The following is a 22,871-nucleotide window of genomic DNA, read 5'->3' as shown; positions in this document are numbered from 1 at the left end:
TTTAAAATTTCCTAAAGTAATTTTCAATAATTAGCACAGTTCATAGAACTATAGAAGCTTAAAGTTTGGAGAGGATCATAAAGGTCAATACATAACCTCATGCCCAATCTACAATCCTTTAATCCCCCGCTACCATAGTCTCATAAAGTGGCTGCCCAGCCTCTCTACTCCAGTACCCACCCTAGTGAGGGGGATTTCACTCTTTCATGAGTTAGTGATGTCAATGCTATGACTGTGAAGGGTGCTAACCTAACCCACATGTGGATTTAACACCTGCTTTTGGTCTTACTACCTAGAAATCTTTGCAGAAAAATCATGTCTGTCACCCTCCTATTTCAAATTCTTTAAGGGTTTTCCATTGCACTTGGAATGAGATCTAACCTATCGCTTTCATGGCCTGAAATACTCTGCCTAAAACTTCTCTCACTCCTCACACCTGGTATCTTATACTCAAGAATGTTCTTCTCAATTCTTTCCACTCTCAGTGCTTTTGCCCATGCAGTTTCTTCTTGTTTTACATATTTCAGGTCTTGGATTAAATGTACATTACTCAGAGTCATTCCCTGATCATCTCCTCTAAATAGGTCCCTCCCCCATCTCTTCTCTATCATCATGGCCTATTTTTAAGTTAAGACTATTACAGTTATACTGTTCAACATTATAGTTTATGATTTGTTAGCCACACATAGCTGAGCCCATTATACACAAAATTATAAATGCACACTCAACTGTATACTTGCTCCTTCAGGAATGGTTTCTCTTCTATCAAGCACTTTGTGTGTGTGTGTGTGTGTGTGTGTGTGTCTGTGTGTATTTTTCTAACTGTTACCTGAGACAGACAGACACACACACACACACACACACACACACACACACACACACACACAAATTTTTCCAAGGCAATGTTGTCAATACACCTGAGTTATGTTGATATGACACCATGGCAGCCACCTAATCTGCAGTTTACAAAATTGTCTTTACATGAGAAAACTCATTTCTGTTGATGATTAGATTTTGGGTTGAGTACCTTTTAGACTTAAGTCATGAGGAGGTTTACATATTGGATATATTAAATCTAGTAGATATTTTCTACTTTGGATAAACACTACCCTACACATGAGCTATCTTAAAATTGAGTTCCAATTCAATCAAAAAAGAACTGTGATCATGCTCAAGTCACCTCTCCACTCTAGGCCTTACCCGTCTCATGTGTTAGGTGAAGTAGTTGAATCATATGATCTCCAAGATCCTTTCTATCTGAGATGGGTGGTGAGTCAATGATTTATGGATACAGAGGTTATATGTGAACAGTGACTAGAACTTAATGATTATAAAGAACAATATAAAAACTGCATACACTTTTTAATCTTAAGAATAAAAGGAAGGATGAAAAGAAGGAAGGGAGAGATTAAAGGAAGAAAAAAGACAAAATACAGAAGACAGGAAAATAGCCTGAATATTAAGATCTAACAGAAGTATCTTAATTAGCATGGAATATCTCAAACCCTAAATTTCTTCCACTTAACAAAAACAAGAGAACAAGGACCAGATCAGGGAAGACCAGTAGAGGGTTATCATAACAGTCCGTAAAAAACATGAGGTGATTTTGGACCAGAGCAATACCAGTGAGTGTGGTGAGAAGTGGTCAGACCTGAGGCATTTTTAGAAGGAAGAGCTGGAAAAAAATTGCCTATGGATTCCATTGCAGTTCGAGAGAAAAAAATGGAATTCAAGAATGATGTCAATGCTTTTGCCTTAATAACTAGAAAGGTAGAGGTGTATTTTATGAGATAGAACAAAAACACTGCAGGTCTGGATAATTTTGACAGTTTGGTCTTATATATGCTGTTTAAAAAGTCTATTAAACATCCAAGCAGAGATGTAAAGTATGTAGTTGAATAGAGATTGAAGTTTTGTTTGTTTGTTTGTTTGCTTTTTTGAGATGGAGTTTTGCTCTTGTTGCCCAGGTTGGAGTGAAGTGCTATGATCTTGGCTCACCACAACCTCTGCTTCCCAGGTTCAAGATTCTCCTGCTTCAGGCTCCCAAGTAGCTGGGATTTTTTAGTGGAGATGGGGTTTCTCCATGTTGGTCAGGCTGGTCTTGAACTCCCGATCTCAAGTGATCCGCCTGCCTCGGCCTCCCAAAGTGCTGGGATTACAGGCATGAGTCACCACACCCAGTCTAGAGTCTGAAGTTAAAAATGATAGCTATGTAGATATGCAAAACTGGATTTTTTAAATTTATTTTTTAAAAGAGGGAGGCATGGGATATTAAAATGATTTTACTAAGAGAAAAAATATTTTTTTAAGAATGCTCAGAAGAAATTGATAATCTGTGTGAATATGTTTTAGTTGTTTATATACCTTTTGAAGAGACCCAGTAGCCCATAGCACAAATCTTGTGGAAATCCGATATGTTTTAATGTGGCTACCTAGGTTAAGGTTCACGTTAGTCCCCCCATCCATCTAGAAGTCCATTTTGAAAGATTTTTGTAAGTTCTTTTAGCACTGATGTTCAGCCTTGTCTTTGTTTCAGTTAAGCTCAGTGGCGAACATGGAAACCACCTTTTCCCTTCCCTGGGATAGAAACCCTCTTGGCTGATGGCTTTTCCCCAGAATTATCAAACAGCCACCGGGTGACTTTCTGGCTTCCAGATCCATCTGCCTGAGACCCCCGAACTCCTCTCCTCCCAAGCAGAGGAGAATGAGTGGCATCAGCTCCCAGATCCCATTCCTGGTTCTTCCTGGGCATGGGGCTGATGGAGATGACCAAGTCTTGGTCTGCTCTCTAGGAGCTTCCATAGGCTTTGCTCGTGGCCTTCCTCACACCCATTGGGAAAACCAAACAGCCTCACACTCTATCCCAGTCGCCTGTTAGCTTGATTCAAACGAAGCGCCAACAGGCCTTTGCGTTTTTATCCTTCATAACCTTCATCTTAATTTGAACTTGTAGCTTGGACTTTAAGGCAGCATGGCTCTATTGCTGTCAATTTACTGTTTCACTACGCAGCAATCACAGCCAGTGAATGTTACACACATCTTGCTAGACTAGTATAAAAATCATTGGGTAATTGTTGGTTCTAATGACCTGAAAGATGTTCAGTTTTTGTTCTTGGTTTTGTTTTGTTTTTGGTTTCTTGGGGGCGGGTTTTGCTTGTTTTTCTTTTTCATTTGGGGATTTTTTGGGGGAAAAATGTATTTTTGGTTCCAAATAGAAAAACAAACCTATTTTGATCTTTAGTGCAAACGAGGGCTAGGGACTTAGCCTCCACCACCACCACCACCACCACACTGCTTCATTCTGCCATTCACTCACTGCAGCATATTCAAGAATAAAGCAATATAGTTTACTAAATTTTTTATTGAAGGTCAGCCATGCTTTCTGTATTATATTGCATATGAAATTGTTTACAAAAGAAACACTAACTCATACTTCTCTTTATCGGTTGCAAGTGGCATGCAGGGACAGGGAGCGTGGGGGCTGGTGGGGGAGGGGAGATTTTTTTTTTTTCTCTTGAATGTGCTTCACAAGCCAGGCTATCTTCCAAGGAAGGCAGACAGTGGGTAGAGCAGAGGGACTGACTGCAGGCAAGCACATTGAAGAGAGACACTGGCGAGTTTACCCACCCTCACCCCAAAGCAGAAAACTAGCAGACATCAACTCAGTCCCATCCTGGGCACAGACACTACACAAGGAGACGCTGGAAGTTAAGCAATACTTTAATACTGTAATACGTTTGTTTTCTTTTTCTTTCTTTTTTTTTCCACCAAAAAAAATGTAAGTAAACGAAAACACAAAAACATATAAATAAAATCCACCCCTCCTGTCGGGGGCAGCGGGGGCAACCTTAATCCGAACACCTGGCTATCAAATAATCAGAATGTATTGTCTCAGACAGGATTTCAGTTCCTGGAGGCAGGGGCGTGACGGGGGAGGGGACTGGAGGCTGAAAAACAAAAGTTCCAGAGCCTCCCTCGAAGGTTCTCTACTACTGTATTCTGTACATAATGTACCATCCCGTGTGGAATCTGTGAGTGTCCTCTTAAGTAGCGTGAGCTAGCCAATCTACCGTTCATGGTGTATTGTAAACTCAGAATTCCATATGTAATAGGATGCAAGTCTAAGCGTTTCATGTGGACATAAATGTATCTAAATAAAACTTTCCCTAGCACTGTGGCTGACCTCACCCTTACTTTTATACTTTAGTATGAAACCGATGAGAACTTTGGTAGTATTTTTTTTATATATATACATATATATGTATCTATCTATCTATATATATCTCAAGCATCTTTCAGGTCTTTGTGTGTGGCTTTCTTAAAGCCCTGTTGTAAAAAATTACTATGTGGATGGCAGTCTCTCACATCACAGATGTGGAAAGTATAATTTTATATTTATATTTTCAAATAAATAAGTTTGTGAAAGGTTTCCATCCTCTACTGTGGTCCAGAAATCAATGTGTTTGTCTGACAAAAAAAATAAAATAAAATAAACTGTTAAAAAAAATGATAGCTATGCTTAGATAGAACTTTGAAGTTACCAGAAATTTGATAATTTAGAGAATAAGTAAAAACAGCACAACAATGAAGTCTGAATACTGAATCCAGACAACTTCAACTGTCAGAGGTTGAAAAAAATCAGGAGAAACCATCAAATGAACCTACAAAAGAGTAGTCAAGAAAGCAGAAAGTGAATAAAGAGGGAGCTCATGAAACTAGATGTGAAACTAATCACAATGTTTCCATGCCAATACTAAGTATATTTTATGCTTTAAATATGATTTGCAGTAAAGACTTTTAAATAAATCAATGTAATCATGTTTTGAGTTCGTAAACACTGGGGAAGGCAATGGTTGTGATACTGAATATGCTCTAGCTAAAAGGATGTTCATAAAGATACCAGCATGGCTTCCCTGCTCTTTTCCCGATTTGGCTTAGTATAGATGTATGACTGTGATGTCAAATGAGGTGCTTGATGAATCAATGAATCTGTCAAATATGTCTAATATCTTTAAGGTTAAATGAATTTAATTTTATTATAAATACAAGATTTAATCATCTAACTAAGATAGTCACATTATAAAGCATTAGGAAACTAGATTAGATAGATAGATAGATAGATAGATAGATAGATAGATAGATAGATAGATGATAGAAAGAGAGAGAGAAAGAGCCCATCATTCTACTGTTCTGAGCTACTGGTAATAATTTTAGACTAGTTTCTAAAATGTTTCCCCATTAATATTTTAAATAAATATTATGATAGTACAGCCATAATTGTGAAACTGGTATTTCACTTGCCATTATGTGGCCAGGTTAAGTTCTGTCCAATGAGACATTTGGTAAGTCAGTTTGTAAGTATCTAGGTTAAGATATTTTCATTTCTATTAAAAGAGAGTTATGAGAAGAGAAATGGTCTCACCATCCAGGCGATTGTGCTCTTCTACCTTTTCTGCCCCCATCCCTGCCTTGTAATGTGACTGTGGTGTCCAAGGTCACAAGCAGTTATCTTGTGACCTTGAGGTGACATGCCTGGATAAGGCCTAAGTAAAGAATGGAAAAAAATCCTGGATTTTTGATAATACCATTCAATAGTAAAATAGGCCAGCAAAAGTCTATAGCCAAATATTTCATTAGGTGAAAAAAAGGTCCCGTTTGTTTAAACCACTGATATTTGGGTATTCTACTGTTATAAGCTGAAAGTATTCCTAACTGAAACATACAATATCATGAGTATTTCCCTGTTTATTCCTGTTTTTATAACTAAAATGTGAATGGTGATATAAGAATCAACATATCAAAAATTACTTAGGTGGTCCTGTATTCTAATAATTACATATGTTTTCTGAGAGCTTTCTAGGTTTGCTCCTTTAAAATTTTAGTATATGTAAAAATTAAAGCTAGTATTTTGGAACATCCTCTGGAATTAAAAAGACTGTAAGATACCCTTCTCCTGCTCACTGCTAGACACTTAGTACAAAATGACCTTGAAGATTTGCACCAAATTCTATAATCTTCAACAAAAGCTTACTGAGGAATAAAACCCAAAATGTGTGCTTTATGAAATAAGCACATGCTAATATATGCTAAGAAGTAACATCATGGTAAACTTTATTTTTTCCCCTCTGTTTGATAAAAGACTACAATATTAGAATCAGGGAGGTTGAGTAATTGGTTCTTTTGCCTTTGTAAAAGCTCTTCCGGCATTGTTATTCATCCACAATTTGGAAAGCAAGATGTATTTGCTCAGCATGTGGTTATTAAATCACAAAAAGAGTTATTATTCTATACAAATAAATTCTCATAAAGGGGTGCAAGTGTCTGCAAAACGAAAGACTTGGAATAATCTTTCTATTTCCTGGATAATTTTTTCTTTTTCAGTTTGTTTTACCATTGTCTAGTCTACTATTTTCTCAGTCTTGAGACAGTGAAATTACACCATTTCACATATCTGCAGCATTGTCCCATAGAAGAGAGAGCAGTCTTATTCTAGGTTTGTCCAGGAAACAAAAGCAGAGCCCACTGATGGACATCACTAGGAAAAGATTTAATCTAAGCACAAACATAATTCTGTCTAGCAACTAAGGCTATCCAAACAGTCACAAGCTACCTTAAATATGGCGATCTCCCTATTACCAAAAGAACTAAGATGGATGACTCACATAAATGCAGCAGAAAGCAGACTACCATGAGATGCAGAAACAGCCTACATGACTTCTGAGGTCATTTGAAAAATCTAAGAAATAATCTTGCTGTTCTTTTTGAATTGTGTCCTCCAACCAAGCCCTGAATTCTGAAGATCTTTATTTTGAAATATATGCCAAACCCAACTGCTAAATACTTCATCATAAAATTTATAATACATAAATTTTATGTAAATATATTTATCCCTTAGCCCATAGTTTCAAAATGGACCTTTTAATTGCATTTTTCTTAAGCAACGGATACATAATTTAGATTTAAATTGCTTTGAAACAAAAGGCATACACACGTTTGTGCACATGTGTGCCCTGCATATACATTATCCTTTGATTCTGTTCTGGGTTCCTTGGTGGTTCATGTACTTTAGTGAATCAGGGCTGATAAACTAATTGCACAGATTTCTCAGTCTTGCTGTTTTCACTTGCTCCAAGTTCAGTCTGTAAAGGGTCTTCATCGTCTACATTTACATGACCCTAATTATTCATTTGTATTTGCTTCTGTACAGATTACTGTAAATTACTGAACTCAAGGAACACACTACTATTCAATGCATGTGCCCACTGCAGCTACCCTTTAATACTCAGCTGTGTATTCCTTGTACTCATGTGAAGGGGAGGGTGTTATAAACCACCACGGATTTTGGAGAACAACTACCAGAGCTGCCACATACATTTGAGTAGTGAGTATGAATGCCACATACCTTCCCCTCTAGGGAATCTGTGGAACCTTTTACATACTATTTAAAGGTCTGACCTACTCAGGTTATATTTTGAACAAGAGTGCCTGGCTAAAGGGCAGAATGAGGACTAAAATCCAGCCTGCACTCATTCACCAAGCCATGAGCCCTAACACTGGGCCATGTCCACTGGAGGAAAGATGCCTTTGTCTAATTCCCACACTGACCATGGGCAGCTATGAGAACAACAGCCTCACTGAATAATATCTGAAGACTCTTCCCTTACTCAACAACAAAAACACCAGTTAAAAACATCTACAGATGCTACCTATGACCTCTTATCAAGTGGTTCTTCCAAGGGGGTTTATAAATACTAATTTCAAAAAGAAAACAAAGCAAAAAAGCTTATGCTGTTTGTTGCTGCCTTAACAGGTATTGCCATTTAATTTGACCATGAGAATTGTATTTACCTCCTACAATCTCACACCATTTTGTAGTACAGATAAATATATTAACATATAAATAAGTTAAGTGACTTCCAAAGGAATTAGGCCAAAACAGAATAATAATAAAGTCAAATTCAACTGGGTTTTAAAATCAACTGATTTTTTGGACAATGGCATTAAAATATTTTAGCATAATATATGTATGGCACATAGGATGCTGAAACCTACAGTGTTAATAATTTCTGTTTTAAAAATCTACTTCTTTGTCTTTGTTTTCCTGTCATTTACACATGTTCTACATGGATGTCTCTTAATGGAATCTATACCATTCTAAGGCTGCATCTTGAGTCAATAATTTTTGCCATTGTTTCATCTTAAACTTATACCATATCTTCGTCAGATTCTGAGGAAAGGGCATTTAAATGGTTAGAGTGTCACAGTTTTACCTAATACTATAAGAGTAACAAATGATAAGATTTCAACCAGTGTCCTCTTACTCTACCTTCAATTCTCAAAAACATACACCACGCAGTATGTATGCCAGGGTTTTCCTGCTTACCTGCCTTCCCGCAGAAGACAGTGGAGTCATTCATTTTAAGCATATGAGCAGGTTGGAGAAGGGAGGCTGTATACAATGATATAGGAAGATAAAGTATAGAATTTGTCTAGATAATGACTGTCCGCATCTTTGTTGTTTCTGCTGTTAACCAAAAAGCTGCATGTACCTATCCTCACACAGAAGAAGACTCAGATGAAGATTTCTTCAAGGATTCAAAGAGAGATTAACAACTTCAATTAAGTCTTTTTCAGCCCGGGTATTCTGCAGTGGTTATTGGTGCTATGGAGAAATGGAGATGAAAATCCCTCTAGGGAATCTGTGGAGCCTTTTATATACTATTTAAAGGTCTGAGACTATGCTACCAAGCTTTTGCCTGCCTTCCCCTATCTCATCAAACTATATGCATATAATTACATGAAACTATACATAAAACTGTCATTTATTCAATGACATTATGTAAAAATTATCTCTAACTACAAGGCCCTTTGCTGAAATCTTTTTCATCAAATAAATGCACAATGGCTGTTTTCCAAGTGAGGATAATCAAATCTCCTATCTTGTAAGTCAGTTTTCCTGGTTTCAATTTTGGCCATTTTTCTAGAATAACTGTTTAAGAAAATCAAGTCATTTCAACTAGGATGTCTTTCACTCAGAACCTTAGATCACTATAACTCTGTGAATTTGAAGTACCTGAGCCCCTATGATAGCATTAAAAAGATTAATAGTTAGCATCTGCATTTTTTAAAGAAAAATCCACTAATTTGTCAATAGTTATCTTTTCTAGGTAAAAACAGACTTAACAGATGCTCATTATTATCTTTATTCTTAAGTATTCAAATATAAAAATTGAAGAGAGCAATGTGACCAACATTCAGGGGCCTATCATCCAGAATTAACAAATACTAACATATTTCCATATTTGTTTCTTATTTATTTATTTATTTATTTTACTTTAGGTGCATACTATATCTGGCATTTCTCCCCATGTTATCCCTCCCCGCCCCCGGTTGTCTCTTCCCTCTCCACCTCCCCCCCACAACTGTCCCCTGTGTGTGATGCTCCTCTCCCTGAGTCCATGTGTTCTCATTGTTCAACACCGACCTATGTGTGAGAACATACGGTACTTGGCTTTCTGTTCTGGGGTCAGTTTGCTGAGAATGATGGTTTTGAGATTGATCCAAGTCCCTACAAAGGACACGAACCATCATTTTTTATGGCTGCATAGTATTCCATGGTGTATATGTACCACATTTTCTTTGTCCAGTCTATCATTGATGGACATTTGAGTTGATTCCAGGTTTTTGCTATTGTACACAGGGTTGCAATGAACATACGCGTGCATGTGTCTTTATAGCAGAACGATGTATAGTTCTTTGCGTATACACGCAATAGTGGGATTGCTGGGTCAAATGGAATTTTTATTTCTAGATCCATGAGAAATCGCCACACTATCTTCAACAATGGTTGAACTAATTTACACTCCCACCAACTTCCTATTTCTCCACATCCTCTCCAGCATCTGTTGTCTCCCGATTTTTTAGTGATTGCCATTCTAGCTGGCATGAGATGATATCTCCATGTGGTTTTGATTTGCATTTCTCTAATGACCAGTGATGATAAGCATTTTTTCATATGTTTGTTGGCCTTGTATATGTCCTCTTTTGAAAAGTATCTGTTCATATCCTTCATCCACTTTTGAATGGGATTGTTTGTTTTTTTCTTGTATATCTGTTTTAGTTCTTTGTAGATTCTAGATACTAGCCCTTTGCCAGATGGGTAGATTGCAAAAATTTTTTCCCATTCTGTTGGTTGCTGATTCACTCTAATGATGGTTTCTTTTGCTGTACAGAAGCTCTGGAGTTTAATTAGATCCCATTTGTCTATCCTGGCTCTTATTGCCATTGCTTTTGGTATTTTAGTCATGAAGTCCTTGCCTATGCCTATGTCCTGGATGGTTTTGCCTACGTTTTTTCTAGTGCTTTTATGGTGTTAGGATTTATGTTTAAATCTTTGATCCATCTGGAGTTAATTTTAGTGTAAGGTGACAGGTAAAGGTCCAGTTTCTGCTTTCTGCACATTGTTAGCCAGTTTTCCCAACACCATTTATTAAACATGGAGTCTTTCCCCATTGCTTATTTTTTTCAGGTTTGTCAAAGATCACATGGTCACAGATGTGTGGTGTTACTTCTGAGGCCTCTGTTCTGTTCCATTGGTCTATGTCTCTGTTTTGGTACCAGTACCATGCTGTTTTGATTACTGTAGCTTGTAGTATAGTTTGAAGTCTGGCAGTGTGATGCCTCTGGCTTTGTTCTTTTTGCTGAGGATTGTCTTGGCTATGCGGGCTCTCTTGTGATTCCATATGAAGTTTAAAGTGGTTTTTTCCAGTTCTATGAAGAAGGTCATTGGTAGCATTGAATCTATAGATTACTTTGGGCAGTATGGCCATTTTCACGATATTGATTCTTCCTAACCATGAGCATGGAATGTTTTTCCATCTGTTTGTGTCCTCTCTTACTTCGTTGAGCAGTGGTTTGTAGTTCTCCTTGAAGAGGTCCTTTTCATCCTTTGTTAATTGTTTTCCTAGGTATTTTATTCTCTTTGTAGCAATTGTGAATGGGAGTTTGCTCTTCATTTGGCTCTCTGTCTGTTGTTGGTATATAGGAATGTTTGTGATTTCTGCACATTGATTTTGTATCCTGAGACTTTGCTGAAGTTACTTATCAGTTTGAGAAGATTTTGGGCTGAGACCACGGGGTCTACTAAATATACAATCATGTCATCTGCAAATAGAGACAGTTTGACTTCCTCCTTTTCTAATTGAATACCCTTTATTTCTTTTTCTTGCCTGATTGCTCTAGCTAGAACTTCCAATACTATATTGAATAGGAGTGGAGAAAGAGGGCATCCTTGTCTAGTGCCTGATTTCAAAGGGAATTCTTCCAGCCTTAAAAATATGGAACGCTTCATGAATTTGTGTGTCATCCTTGCGCAGGGGCCATGCTAATCTTTTCTGTATTATTCCAATTTTAGTATATGTGCTGCCAAAGTGAGCACTCCATATTTGGTTTTGATTTGATATTATTACAGATGCAGCCAACATTGCTTCCTCAACTGTAGTCCCTCTAAATTTTGGAGTGAACATGTAATCTACTTACCTTTGTTTTATACTTTCATCCTATTTTGGTTTATATAAACAGCATTTTAAAATGTTTTATGTGTTTGTAAAATTTACATAAATCATATCATTCTATATGGATTATTTTTAAATCACCCCTCCCCAATAAACTTTGTTTTTCAAATCTATCACATTGTTAAGTATATAGTAAGACCTTACTTATTGTCATTGATAGATTCTTGGAAGCTGTGACTTTCAGCAAAATGAGATACAATAAAACCAGTTTTACCATAGGCTAATTGATACAAACAAGAGATATGTTCCTATAGCATATTTTTCCTAATAATGTCACCAAACTTCTAAATAAAAACCAAATGACTTCTAATACTAAACATTGAGATAAGTGCAAACTATATATACATTTAAGAAAGGTAAATAAAAACAAGTAAGTTAATTATTTACCCAGTTACTTCATTCAGTGTCACAGAGTGGTCTAAGCCTATCCCAGAAGTTCAGGGTATAAGGCAGAAACCTGTGGTGGAGAGGACATAATTCTATTGCAGGGTGCACTCACCACACCCACACTCACTCAGAGTGGAACCATGTGCACAGGTCAATTCACCTAGTGTGTACACCTTTGAGATGTAAGAGGAAACCAGAGTACTCAGAGAAAATCCACACAAGAGAACATGCCAATTCCACACAGACAGTGACCCAAACTGGGAACTGATGCTTTTCTCAGCAATGTTATAATAAATGATTTGAATGAAACAATATTATTCAGGGATCTGCTGTACATTTATTTGTTCCATTTGAAATGTTCATCTGTAGGCATATACCACAGTTTACCCATTCGTGAAAGAATATTTAACTTCTTTCCTTGCTACCTAGTTTCTTTTCTGTCCCTATGATAAACAAGGCAGCAAAGCACAGATGCATAAATTCTAGAGTTTCTTGAAGCTCACCATAACCATTACAACCTACAAAAACACTATACACATTTTGTAAGATATTTATCCAGTAATTATTCCAATCATTTCATGTTTCTAGGTATATTTAACAAATAATACTGGTAACCCTTTTGCTACAAACTTTTCACAGATTAAAAAGTCCTTCACCTACTATTATATCCTGAAACTGGCACCCACTCAGTATGCTGACAGTAGCAATAATATCAAATCAAAGCTATTTTCAACAATATCAAGAGTTAACAACTCCAGACAGAGATGGCTGACATTTAAGATAAGAGCTCAGTTTACGTAGTTGGGGAGGAATATCAAGACACTGAGGTGTAAGACACAAGTAGCATTTTAATAAAAACAGAAAATGGCAAAGCACTACTATAGGGAACCTATCTAGGTTGAATCATAGAAAATTGCCATTTTGTGTGCAAAACATCAGCAATACATAAAAATCAGCTGTTCCTCGTGCTTTGAATTTGGCAACAACATGAATGGTATTCTCTGAAATGGCCAAGAACTATCTCTGAGACCTATAGCTACCAATACACATGACCCATGCCAATTAAGATTTGGATGTGTCCCCAGGTGCTATAGCGCACCTTTCATACCATACCTCTCAGATGCTTCATACAATTCTCACACAGTCATCCTTTACCCAAGGGCTGCTATCCTGGGTCATGCATTTGTGCATTTCATGAAGAATCTAAGCCAAACAGCAAACGGGGTGCTGATGACTAACTTTGCACCCCAGGATCCAACCAAGGAGGTTCTTTTTCCTAATTGATCTGCCCACCAGGAGTGCCTTGTTCTAATTTTCACAAATGCACCCTATAGGCTACTTCCTGATCATTTTTAAATTCTATACAAGCTTGGACAATTAAAGCATCAGATTAGCTGGGTAAGGAGACAGTGAGCTGAGCAAGCCCTCTTAACACCTACAAATAGAAACTCTCCTTTGTTGTATTTGATCCTTGGTTTTCTCGTGGCTCAAATTTTCTATATCAAACATCCCTTTGATGAAAATGTTGATGGACTTTCTCCAGATTCTCAGTGAAGGGTACGGTTGAGGAAATAAAGCCAGGAGTCAGATTATCTTCTTGGCAACCAAATAGAGATGACGTATTCAAGTTACATTAGAACATTTGCAATCTATTGATCGAAGTAAATAAATCTGGAAGGTGTGTCTTGTTTGCTTATCATGCAAGAGGCTTCCATTTGACCCTGAATTTTTCCTTGAAAAGGAAAATAAACACTAATTCCTGTCAACTATTTTCACACTAAAAAATACATTCCAATCGAGATACAGCAGCAAACATCTCAAATGCATAATTCAAAGATTGTAAAAGCAATTTGCATAGTGACCTCTGACTTGAGCTAGATGCTATGTATTTTCTGTTGGTGTCAGGTCTCAAAACTCATGGCAATTAATTTGATGTATTGATTTAATATTTCAGGCAGGAATGTATTTACCTGGCAAAGGCACTGTGAAAGATGTTTCAAAGAGAAAAGAAATGTTCGCAAATGAAGACGAGCTCCTTTGATGGAAGGAAAGCTAAGAATGAGTAGTGTTCCCAAAATCAGACCCCAAACACTTATTATTTCAAGGCTCAATTTCCCAAATTAGAGTTAATAATGATTCAGCATTGCATTGTTGGATACTTCATTCTGTAAAAGAATCCCAAGGGGTAGAAAAGAAGCCAAGCAACAGATATGCTTTTATAGGCTGGCCCATTAAGAGAGGGTTATTTAAACTAGAGCCAAATTAGAAAGAACCATTTCAACACTAAATATCTAAGCTAGCAGTTTTGGAGAAAAGAAGCCATCTCTCTTTATATAAATTTACTATTACTTTTAAAATTGTCTGTTCTGATTATACAAATAAGAAAGTACTAAATAAAATATAAAACATAAAACATTATATATAATTCCATTATATAAAGACCACCAGATTTTCTCTCATCTTATTTATTCAAAAGCAGTTACAGTTTATCTCCAGCACACCAAGCATTATGCACAGTAAGGACATTACACTAGTGAATGACACAATCCTTTGCCTTGAATTTGTGTGGTGTCATGGGGAACATGCATAAATAAAAAAGAAAACGCAGTACATTTTAATCAGTGTTATCATAGACGTATATGTGCATATTATAAATTGATAGCAAATTTTTAAGAAAATACTTTCTCTTTTTCAGATAATGTATTATGTTCCTCCATGATAGCAGACATACATTTTTAACATCATGTTATTGATTGTAAAATAGCCCACACCTTGAATATACTATAGTTACTATACTATAGTAACATAATTGGATATAGTATATTAACTATTTTCTTACATATCTTTGTTCAGGTTGTTTAAAATTTTTCACTCATATCTAACATCATGATGAACGTATTTTACATCTTTCTTAAGACAAATTCCTAGAAGTTAAAAGTTTTGATTCAAATGGTGAGAACACTTTGAAAACTCTTGGCACATATTGCAAATCTATTTTACAAAGAACAAAAGCACTGTGCCAAATTACATGCCCACCAGGACTGGAACCTTATGAAAGATACACAAGTACACACTCATATATCACATTGTCCTTGTTTTCTTCAGTTTGTAAGTTTTGTAACTGCAAACAATCTGTTTTTCTTAAGCACAAGTGAATACATGTTTATAATACATAAAGAATTAGAGATAACTGATTTTGTCTTCATGTAAAAAATAATCTATTTTAAATTTTCTAAGGCACAGCTTTTGTATTATGCAACCACTGACATAGAATGCATTTTCTCTATAACCATTTATCATAAATATCTAAAACTATCTTTCAAGGTAGCATGGTAACAGACCTTTATGTTCTCTCATTATCAAGCCTGGAATTTATGCTATCTGGTTCTGAGTAAGATGAAAGAGTCTGCAGCTAATTTAGATTTTATTAAACTTCTATGTTTACTGTTTGCAACTGTAAAATTTAGATAACCACCAAAAATGAGTCACATTTGGAAATTAAGAAAGTCAGCTCTCCAACTTTTATAAAAACTTGGAATAAGATTTATTTAAACCCTTGACTCATTAAAACAAGTTATTTTTGCTTAACATCTGATATAGTTTGGCTTTGTGTACCCATCCAAATCTCACCTTGAATTGTACTCCCATAATTCCCACTCCTATAATTACCTTGAGATTATTAGAATCATGGGGGCGGTTTCCCCCATACTGTTCTTGTGGTGCTGAATAAGTCTCATGAGATCTGATGATTTTATCAGGGGTTTCCATTTTTGCATATTCCTCATTTTTTCTTGCCACCACCATGTAAGAAGTACCTTTCACTTCCTGCCATGATTCTAAGGCCTCTTCAGCTATGTGGAAACATTAAGTTCAATTAACCTTTTCCTTCCCTGTCTCAGGTATCTCTTTATCAGCAGCATGAAAATAGACTAATATAGTAAATTAGTACCAGTAGAGTGGGGCATTGCTGAAAAGATACTCAAAAATGTGAAAGTGACTTTGGAAATGGGTAACAGGCAGAGGTTGGACCAGTTAGAAAAAGACAGGAAAATGTGGGAAAGTTTGGAACGTCCTAGAGACTTGTTGTATGGCTTTGACAAAAATGCTGATAGTGATATGAACAATAAGGTTCAGGCTGAGGTGGTCTCAGATGGAGATGAGGAACTTGTTGGGAACTAGATAAAAGGTGACTCTTGTTATGTTTCAGCAAAGAGCCTGATGGCATTTTCCCCCAGCCTGAGAGATCTGTGGAACTTTGAACTTGGGAGAGATGATTTAGGGTATGTGGCAGAAAAAAATTCTAAGCAGCAAAGCATTCAGTGAGTCACTTGGATGCTGTTAAAAGCATTCAGTTTTAAAAGAAAAACAGAGCATAAACATTTGTAAAATTCGCAGACTGACAATGTGATAGAAAAAAATTGTTTTGATTAGAAATTCAAACCTGCTGCAGAAATTTGCATAAGTAATGAGGAGCTGAATGTTAATCTCCAAGACAATGGTGAAACTGTCTCTGGGGCATGTCACAGCCTCTTCCATCACAGGCCCACAGGCCTAGGAGAAAATGTTTCTTGAGCTAGGCCCAGGATCCCCATGGTGTGTAAAGCCTAGGGACTTAATACCCTGTGTCCCAGCCCCTCCAACCTTGGCAAAAAGGGGCAAATGTAAAGCTCCAGCCCTGGCTTCAGGGGTGCAAGCCCCAAGCCTTGGCAGCTTCCATGTGGTGTTGGGCCTGCAAATGCATAGAAGTCAAGAATTGAGGTTTGGGAACCTCTGCCTAGATTTCAGAAGACATAAGGAAATGCCTGAATGACCAGGCAGAAGTTTACTGCAGGGGCAGAGCGCTCATGGAGAACCTCTGCTAGGGCAGTACAGAAGGGAAATGTGGTGTTGGAGCCCTCACACAGAGTCCTTACTGGGGCACCACCTAGTGGAGCCATAAGAAGAGGGCCACTGTCCTCCAGACCCCAGAATGGTAGATCCGACAGCTTGCACCATGCACTTGGCAAAGCTGTAGACACTCAACAGTGGCCCATGAAAAGAGCCAGAAGGGAGGCTCTATCCTGCAAAGCCACAGGGGCAGAACTGGCCAAGACCATGGGAACCCACCTCTTGCATCAGCATGACCTGGATGGGAGACATGGGTTAATGGTGATCGTTTTGGAACTTTAGAATTTTACTGCCCTGCCATATTTTGGACTTTCATGGGCTGTGTAATCCCTTCGTTTTGGTCAATTTATCCTATTTGGAATGGCTGTATTTACCCAATGCCTGTACCCCCATTGTATCTAAGAAGCAACTAGATTGCTTTTGATTTTACAGGCTCATAGATGGAAGGGACGTGCCTTGTCTCAGACAAGACTTTGGACTGTAGACTTTTGAGTTAATGCTGAAATGAGTTAAGACTTTGGTGGACTACTGGGACGGCATGATTGGTTTTGAAATGTGAGGACATGAGATTTGGGGAGGCAAGGGGCCAAATGATGTTCAGTGTCCCCACCCAAATCTCATCTTGAATTGTACTCCCATAATTCCCATGTGTTATGGGAGGGACCCAATGGGAGATAATTTGAATCATGGGGGTCATTTCCCCCATACTGTTCTCGTGGTAGTGAATAAATCTCATGAGATCTGATGGTTTTATCAGGATTTTCCACTTTTGCATCTCCTCATTTTCTCTTGCTGCTGCTATGCAAAAATGACCTTTTGCCTCCTGCCATGATTCTGAGACCTCCCCAGCCATGTGGAACTCTAAATCTAATTAAACCTCTTTTTCTTCCCAGGCTCGGGTTTGTCTTTATCAACAGTGTGAACACACACTAATACAGCATCTTCAACTATTTTGTGAGATATGAAGTGGTAGCAATATCATTTATATCTTCAGCTACTTTTGAATATCTAATAAACAACAGCAGAAGTAATAAAGTCAAATAATGGGCAATACTTAGAACAACTAATAACAGACAGAAGTAATAGAGTCAAATAAATAGAAAGAGAACCCATTGTCTAACTGGACAAGTAATTCTAGACTAATTTACAACTTGCAATTATAAATGTCTTATAATTTGTTTCACAAAAAGATCCTGATTTAGAGTTTCAAGATCCACTTAGCTGCACAACTTGCAATGGTTATTTTACTTGTAAGCCTTGAAGAGTAAAATGAGTTACCACCTATAAAAGTGCACAGCACATAGTAGGTATCTTAAATATACTTTCTTTTTAGTAAGCAGGCATATTTCCTTTTTCTCTGCCCTTATTAGCTAAACCATTAAGCATGTAACTTTATTCATAACTTTCTAGTGCATGTTCTGCTTTTTATCTGTTTTGGAAAATAACCTGATGAATACAAATAAATAGAAATTAGCTAAATATATTGGTGATGTAACACACAAATAAACATAATTTTATTTGTCAACATAGATACATTTTTTTTAATGAATCATGGAACTAGCAATGCTGTGAGTAAAACATTTATCATGCTTTCCCACAATACATTATAGAATCTACTTTATGGTTTTATTGAGCTGTTCCTAGAATTTCACATCTGTGCCACATTCATCCAAAATGTTTCAGATGCTTATTTTCATTTTAAAACTCTCATATGTTACAAAATAAGCTAGGAATAATAAAAGTGCTCAATATAAGCCTAACATAAGCTTGTGAAAAAATAACAGCCCTGGGGATAAGAATGTAGATTTTAGAATAGGGCTTAGCAAATTCTTTTGTAAAAGGCCAGCAACTAAATATTTTAGGCTCTGAAAGCCATATAGTCTGTCACAAATACCCAACGTTCATAGCATGAAAGCAGCGACAGAAAATATGTAAAGAATTATTGTCACTAAATAATAATATTATTCTTTTCAACATTTATTAACGTAACTATTGTTCTTAGCTCACCTGTTCAAAAAAACAGGAGGTGAGCCAGGTAGGGTCCACAGGGTATTACCCTAGAGTCGTACTATTTGGATTCCAATTCTGGTTTATGCCTTTGTGGTTATGTGATTCTGAACAAATTAGCCTCCTCTCTCAGCTCTGGAATCTAAGTAGGAATGATAACCTATACCTCACTTACATGATTATTATATAGTCTCAGTGAGGAATACATGAATATGCATAACATTATACTTGAAGAGTTGCCTGAAGGGGTGGTTCTTTCCCATCAAAACATCCTTATTTTCACAGGCATCATGTATAGTGGAAACACAAGATCCTTGCAGTCAGACTTACACCCAAGTCATGACACTAACTTTGAGCTTTGTTGCTGCTTACTAGGCCTACAATGTTATCTGTACTTCAGGATTGCTGCGACAGCCTGGTGCATGGCAGATGCTGTTTCCCTGAATCTACAGCATAAACAAGATGTTCAAAAATTCTGGTTATTTTTTGCTTTACACTAAACTCTTTTTCTAATTCTTCATGGGCCATAGGTAGTTGATATGTCTTATATCTTTGTATCAGTTATAACCTGTGTGTCCCTCTGTGTGTATATCCTCTTTCTTAAGCTCTGGTCTGAGAACATGGTCACAGAGATACAGCATTAATATTCAAATATAATTAATAGTGATGTTGGGAATTCTTGAGTTCTCATGTATATGTTGATCTTCAAATCTAGACAATGGGTCACCTTGAGGAATAAAAGTTCCCAATAAGGGAAAAGTATCATGTATTCCTATCTTACTCCTCATTGTCTCCCTTTTCTATGACATCAGAATAGAATAAAATGCTGGCTCATTAGGTGTACAGATTAGTTACTCTATGGAAAATAGTAACTTGGTTCGAGGTGGAAAGAAATGAGTGGAAGAAGCGATTAAGGACAACAGAGGCCAGAGAAGAAAGCACAGAGGGAAGCAGATGTCTTGTCTATTTTTCAAGATTAGAAGGAAAATCAGATTGAGGTGCCCAAAGAGTAATGTTGGCTCTAGAGGGTAACAATAATATTTCCCATATTTATGCCTGAATATAAACAACAAATTCAAGTGAGTGCAGTGATTTGAGAGTCACTGGATCTATCCAGCCAAAAGGAGTCCAGTGAAGAATCCAGGTGAAGACTAGGGACACGATTCCAAAAACAGACTCTAAGTCCTGAGGTCTAGTGGACAAGTCAGAAACAAGAGACTGGGAAATTATGGATATCCAGAATTGTATATAAACCAAAGATCTAACAGGTAACAGGTGTTTTTACCTGTTATTAAGATATGTCCTACCCTTGATGAGCACTGCAGAGCCCCAGAAGGCACCATTCTGATGATATCCTAGGGGATCTTTTGTGAATGGCACCCAACTGAGCTTTGCCAAGCACAGCTTGCTTAATCTAAACATCAGTAAGTTAATAGTTGCCTTTCCTTCAGAGTGAATTTTCCCGTGTGTGTGTGTGTGTGTGTGTGTGTGTGTGTGTGTGTGTGTGTGAGAGAGAGAGAGAGAGAGAGAGAGAGAGAGAGAGACACCAAGAGAAAGAGAGGCAAATACTTTGATGCTAAAGAAGTAGGATACCTCTCCAAAATATAACTCAGTCTCTTGGTGCCAAGACGTTACCAAAACAAGGATTATAGAAATCACATTTTCTTCTGACGACCTTGTTTATTATGTAGGAAACACCAAGCATGCCCTTGTAATGTTCAAGGCAGAGAGTCTCTGTTGAGTACTACTACTAATGATCAAAATTGGCTTTTGTAGGGCTCAGAGTGAAAAACGTTATCCACATGTATACACACAAATATATATATAATATGCCAAATATGTGCGGACATCATATAAAATAGCTAGCTATAGTAGACACTGCCATTTCCCAAAGCTATTTTGCCAACCCTACTGGTAGCTGAAGCACTGCTCAATAACATTTGTATTCTCAATATAAAGTCCTTAATATTTTTTCAAATTCTACCTTACAAGACAAGGACTTAATATTTATTCCATTGGAACATACATCTAAGACTGGGAGAAGCCCTATATGGTCAAGAATTTCATATCAAAATAATTACTTCAAAATACATATTTTCAGTTCCTAACAATGCACTTTGCTTATGATACCACTTCTCATAAACATTGAATTCATAATAAACACCTATGAATATAAGACTTATTTCTGAAATCACATGCATGTATATATACCTGACCTAGCACACCAGCCAAAATAGCTTATGGAGGAAAATATCACTCACAAGTATTCTAAATGAATACATATAATTTTTGTGCTAGTTTTAGGCCTATATTGTGGGCATAAACATTATCCAAATCAGCCATCTAGCAATGCAGGAAACCAAGAAATTAACTCCCAGAGTAGATAGAAAAGCCAATTTCTAAAGAATAAAGTTTAGAAGAAACTGTCAGTTTCACATTAACAAAAAATACCACCTTCCAGAAGCCATGGAATGAGTCAATAATTTTCTAAAAAGAGGAATTATAAGAATTTTTATATGAATGGCAAATATAATGGCATATACACCATATTCATATGTCCAGGAGAAAGCTCTCATTCTTACAATCCCATAGGAGAAGAAGAGATATTAAAAAACAATGACAACTCGGCCTATCTCTACATATTCAAGAAGTAACAACTGCCAAGGACTTGGACCTTGAATAGCCCCTAGTGTATAGCCTAATGTGATTGAAAGGTTTCTAGGCTGGAAGTCAGCAGACTTGGGTTTTTGGTGCCACTAAGCTATTGATATTGTAGGCAACCTTTCGTAAGTCACTTCTAAAAGTCACTGCTGTGTGTCAGTTTCCTTATCTGTAAAATAATGGATTGGAATTTTATGGATCCTTTCATAATAGGGTTCTGATTTTTGTGGGTCCATAAAAATCCAATCCATAGTAGAGTTTCGTTATTCTGCTATGTCTCTACAACTCTTCCTTCATGTTAGCATTCAATTTCAGGGATTGAGAATAAAGTCTAAATCCCTCAGGTTAGTATTCAATTTGTTCCATGTTTTGATTATAGCCTTTGTCTTAATTTTTACCTTGTTCTATTCCTGAAATCGTATCAACATCCCATTCATATCCTTTGTCTTACTCAGTCTTCATCACAATTGCCTCTGTTTTTCTTTCCTCTTCTTCAACTGAAGTGTTTCACTTCATTCTAGCATTTGCCAAAACCATCTCTGTGTTACAATTCTGTATGTCCACTGTTACTACAAGCCCCTAGATGTTGGAGGCTGGGCTTTATGCAAGGTGGCATCTATTTGTATTGTACTCATCAACACCTGGTCCAAAATATATCCTTGGGAATGACTGGTAATTCTAATCTTGGTAACAAAAAACAGATAAAGATCTGGTTCCAGTTTAATCAATGAAACATTTTGTCAAAAGTCAAAACAGGCTGGGTGAGGTGGCTCAGGCCTGTAATCCCAGTGCTTTGGTAGACCAAAGTGAGAGGATCATTTGAGCCCAGGAGTTCAAGGTTACAGTAAGCTATGGTCATGCCAGTGTACTACAGCCTATGTCAAAAAGTAAAAATAAATAAATTCAAAACAAAGTACATCCTTCTTAATAAAAGTTAGTTCTCAATATTGTAGGAATAAATGACTGAAAAGGAAGGAGAAATCAATGACATTTCAAATCATTAAAAATGGTTTGTTTCTCTTTACACATAGACTACTTAGGTTTCATAATTTTCAAAGCAAGTATGGTTTAGGTAAACAAAATAACCATCACTAGACTAATTTCTCACAGGCTCCATAGCAACTTTTAATAAATTACATTTTCAAGTGCTCCAAAAACCTAATGACTGAAATAAGGTTAAATATTTTCTAGGTTGGAACATATAATGTACTCATTATTTCAAAATGTCAGAATTTGTCTTTATTTAATATTCAAGAAATGTTGGTCTGTTTCAGTTAGGCTACTCTATTTCACATGCCAAACAGAAGAAGAAAGCTTTACTTTGAAATCACTAAGAGAAAAGCCACTCCATGCCAA

The 22,871-nt window shown here is 36.8% G+C and overlaps 1 protein-coding gene and 1 non-coding gene across 2 annotated transcripts in view; both read right to left on the bottom strand.

The window, feature by feature from the left end:
• KCNH8 (potassium voltage-gated channel subfamily H member 8) overlaps positions 1-22,871 on the bottom strand; it is a 340,011-nt gene that overhangs the window by 245,309 nt on the left and 71,831 nt on the right. The window lies entirely within an intron of this gene.
• Positions 11,331-11,437, bottom strand: LOC120368402 (U6 spliceosomal RNA). The gene has a single exon (XR_005582547.1). It is a non-coding gene; the product is annotated as a U6 spliceosomal RNA (small nuclear RNA).

Source organism: Saimiri boliviensis, chromosome 9, assembly GCF_048565385.1.
Source record: "Saimiri boliviensis isolate mSaiBol1 chromosome 9, mSaiBol1.pri, whole genome shotgun sequence".
In the NCBI taxonomy this organism is placed as follows: Eukaryota; Metazoa; Chordata; class Mammalia; order Primates; family Cebidae; genus Saimiri; species Saimiri boliviensis.
The sequence above is the reverse complement of the archived record's forward strand: the minus strand, read 5'-3'. Positions and strand labels throughout refer to the sequence as shown.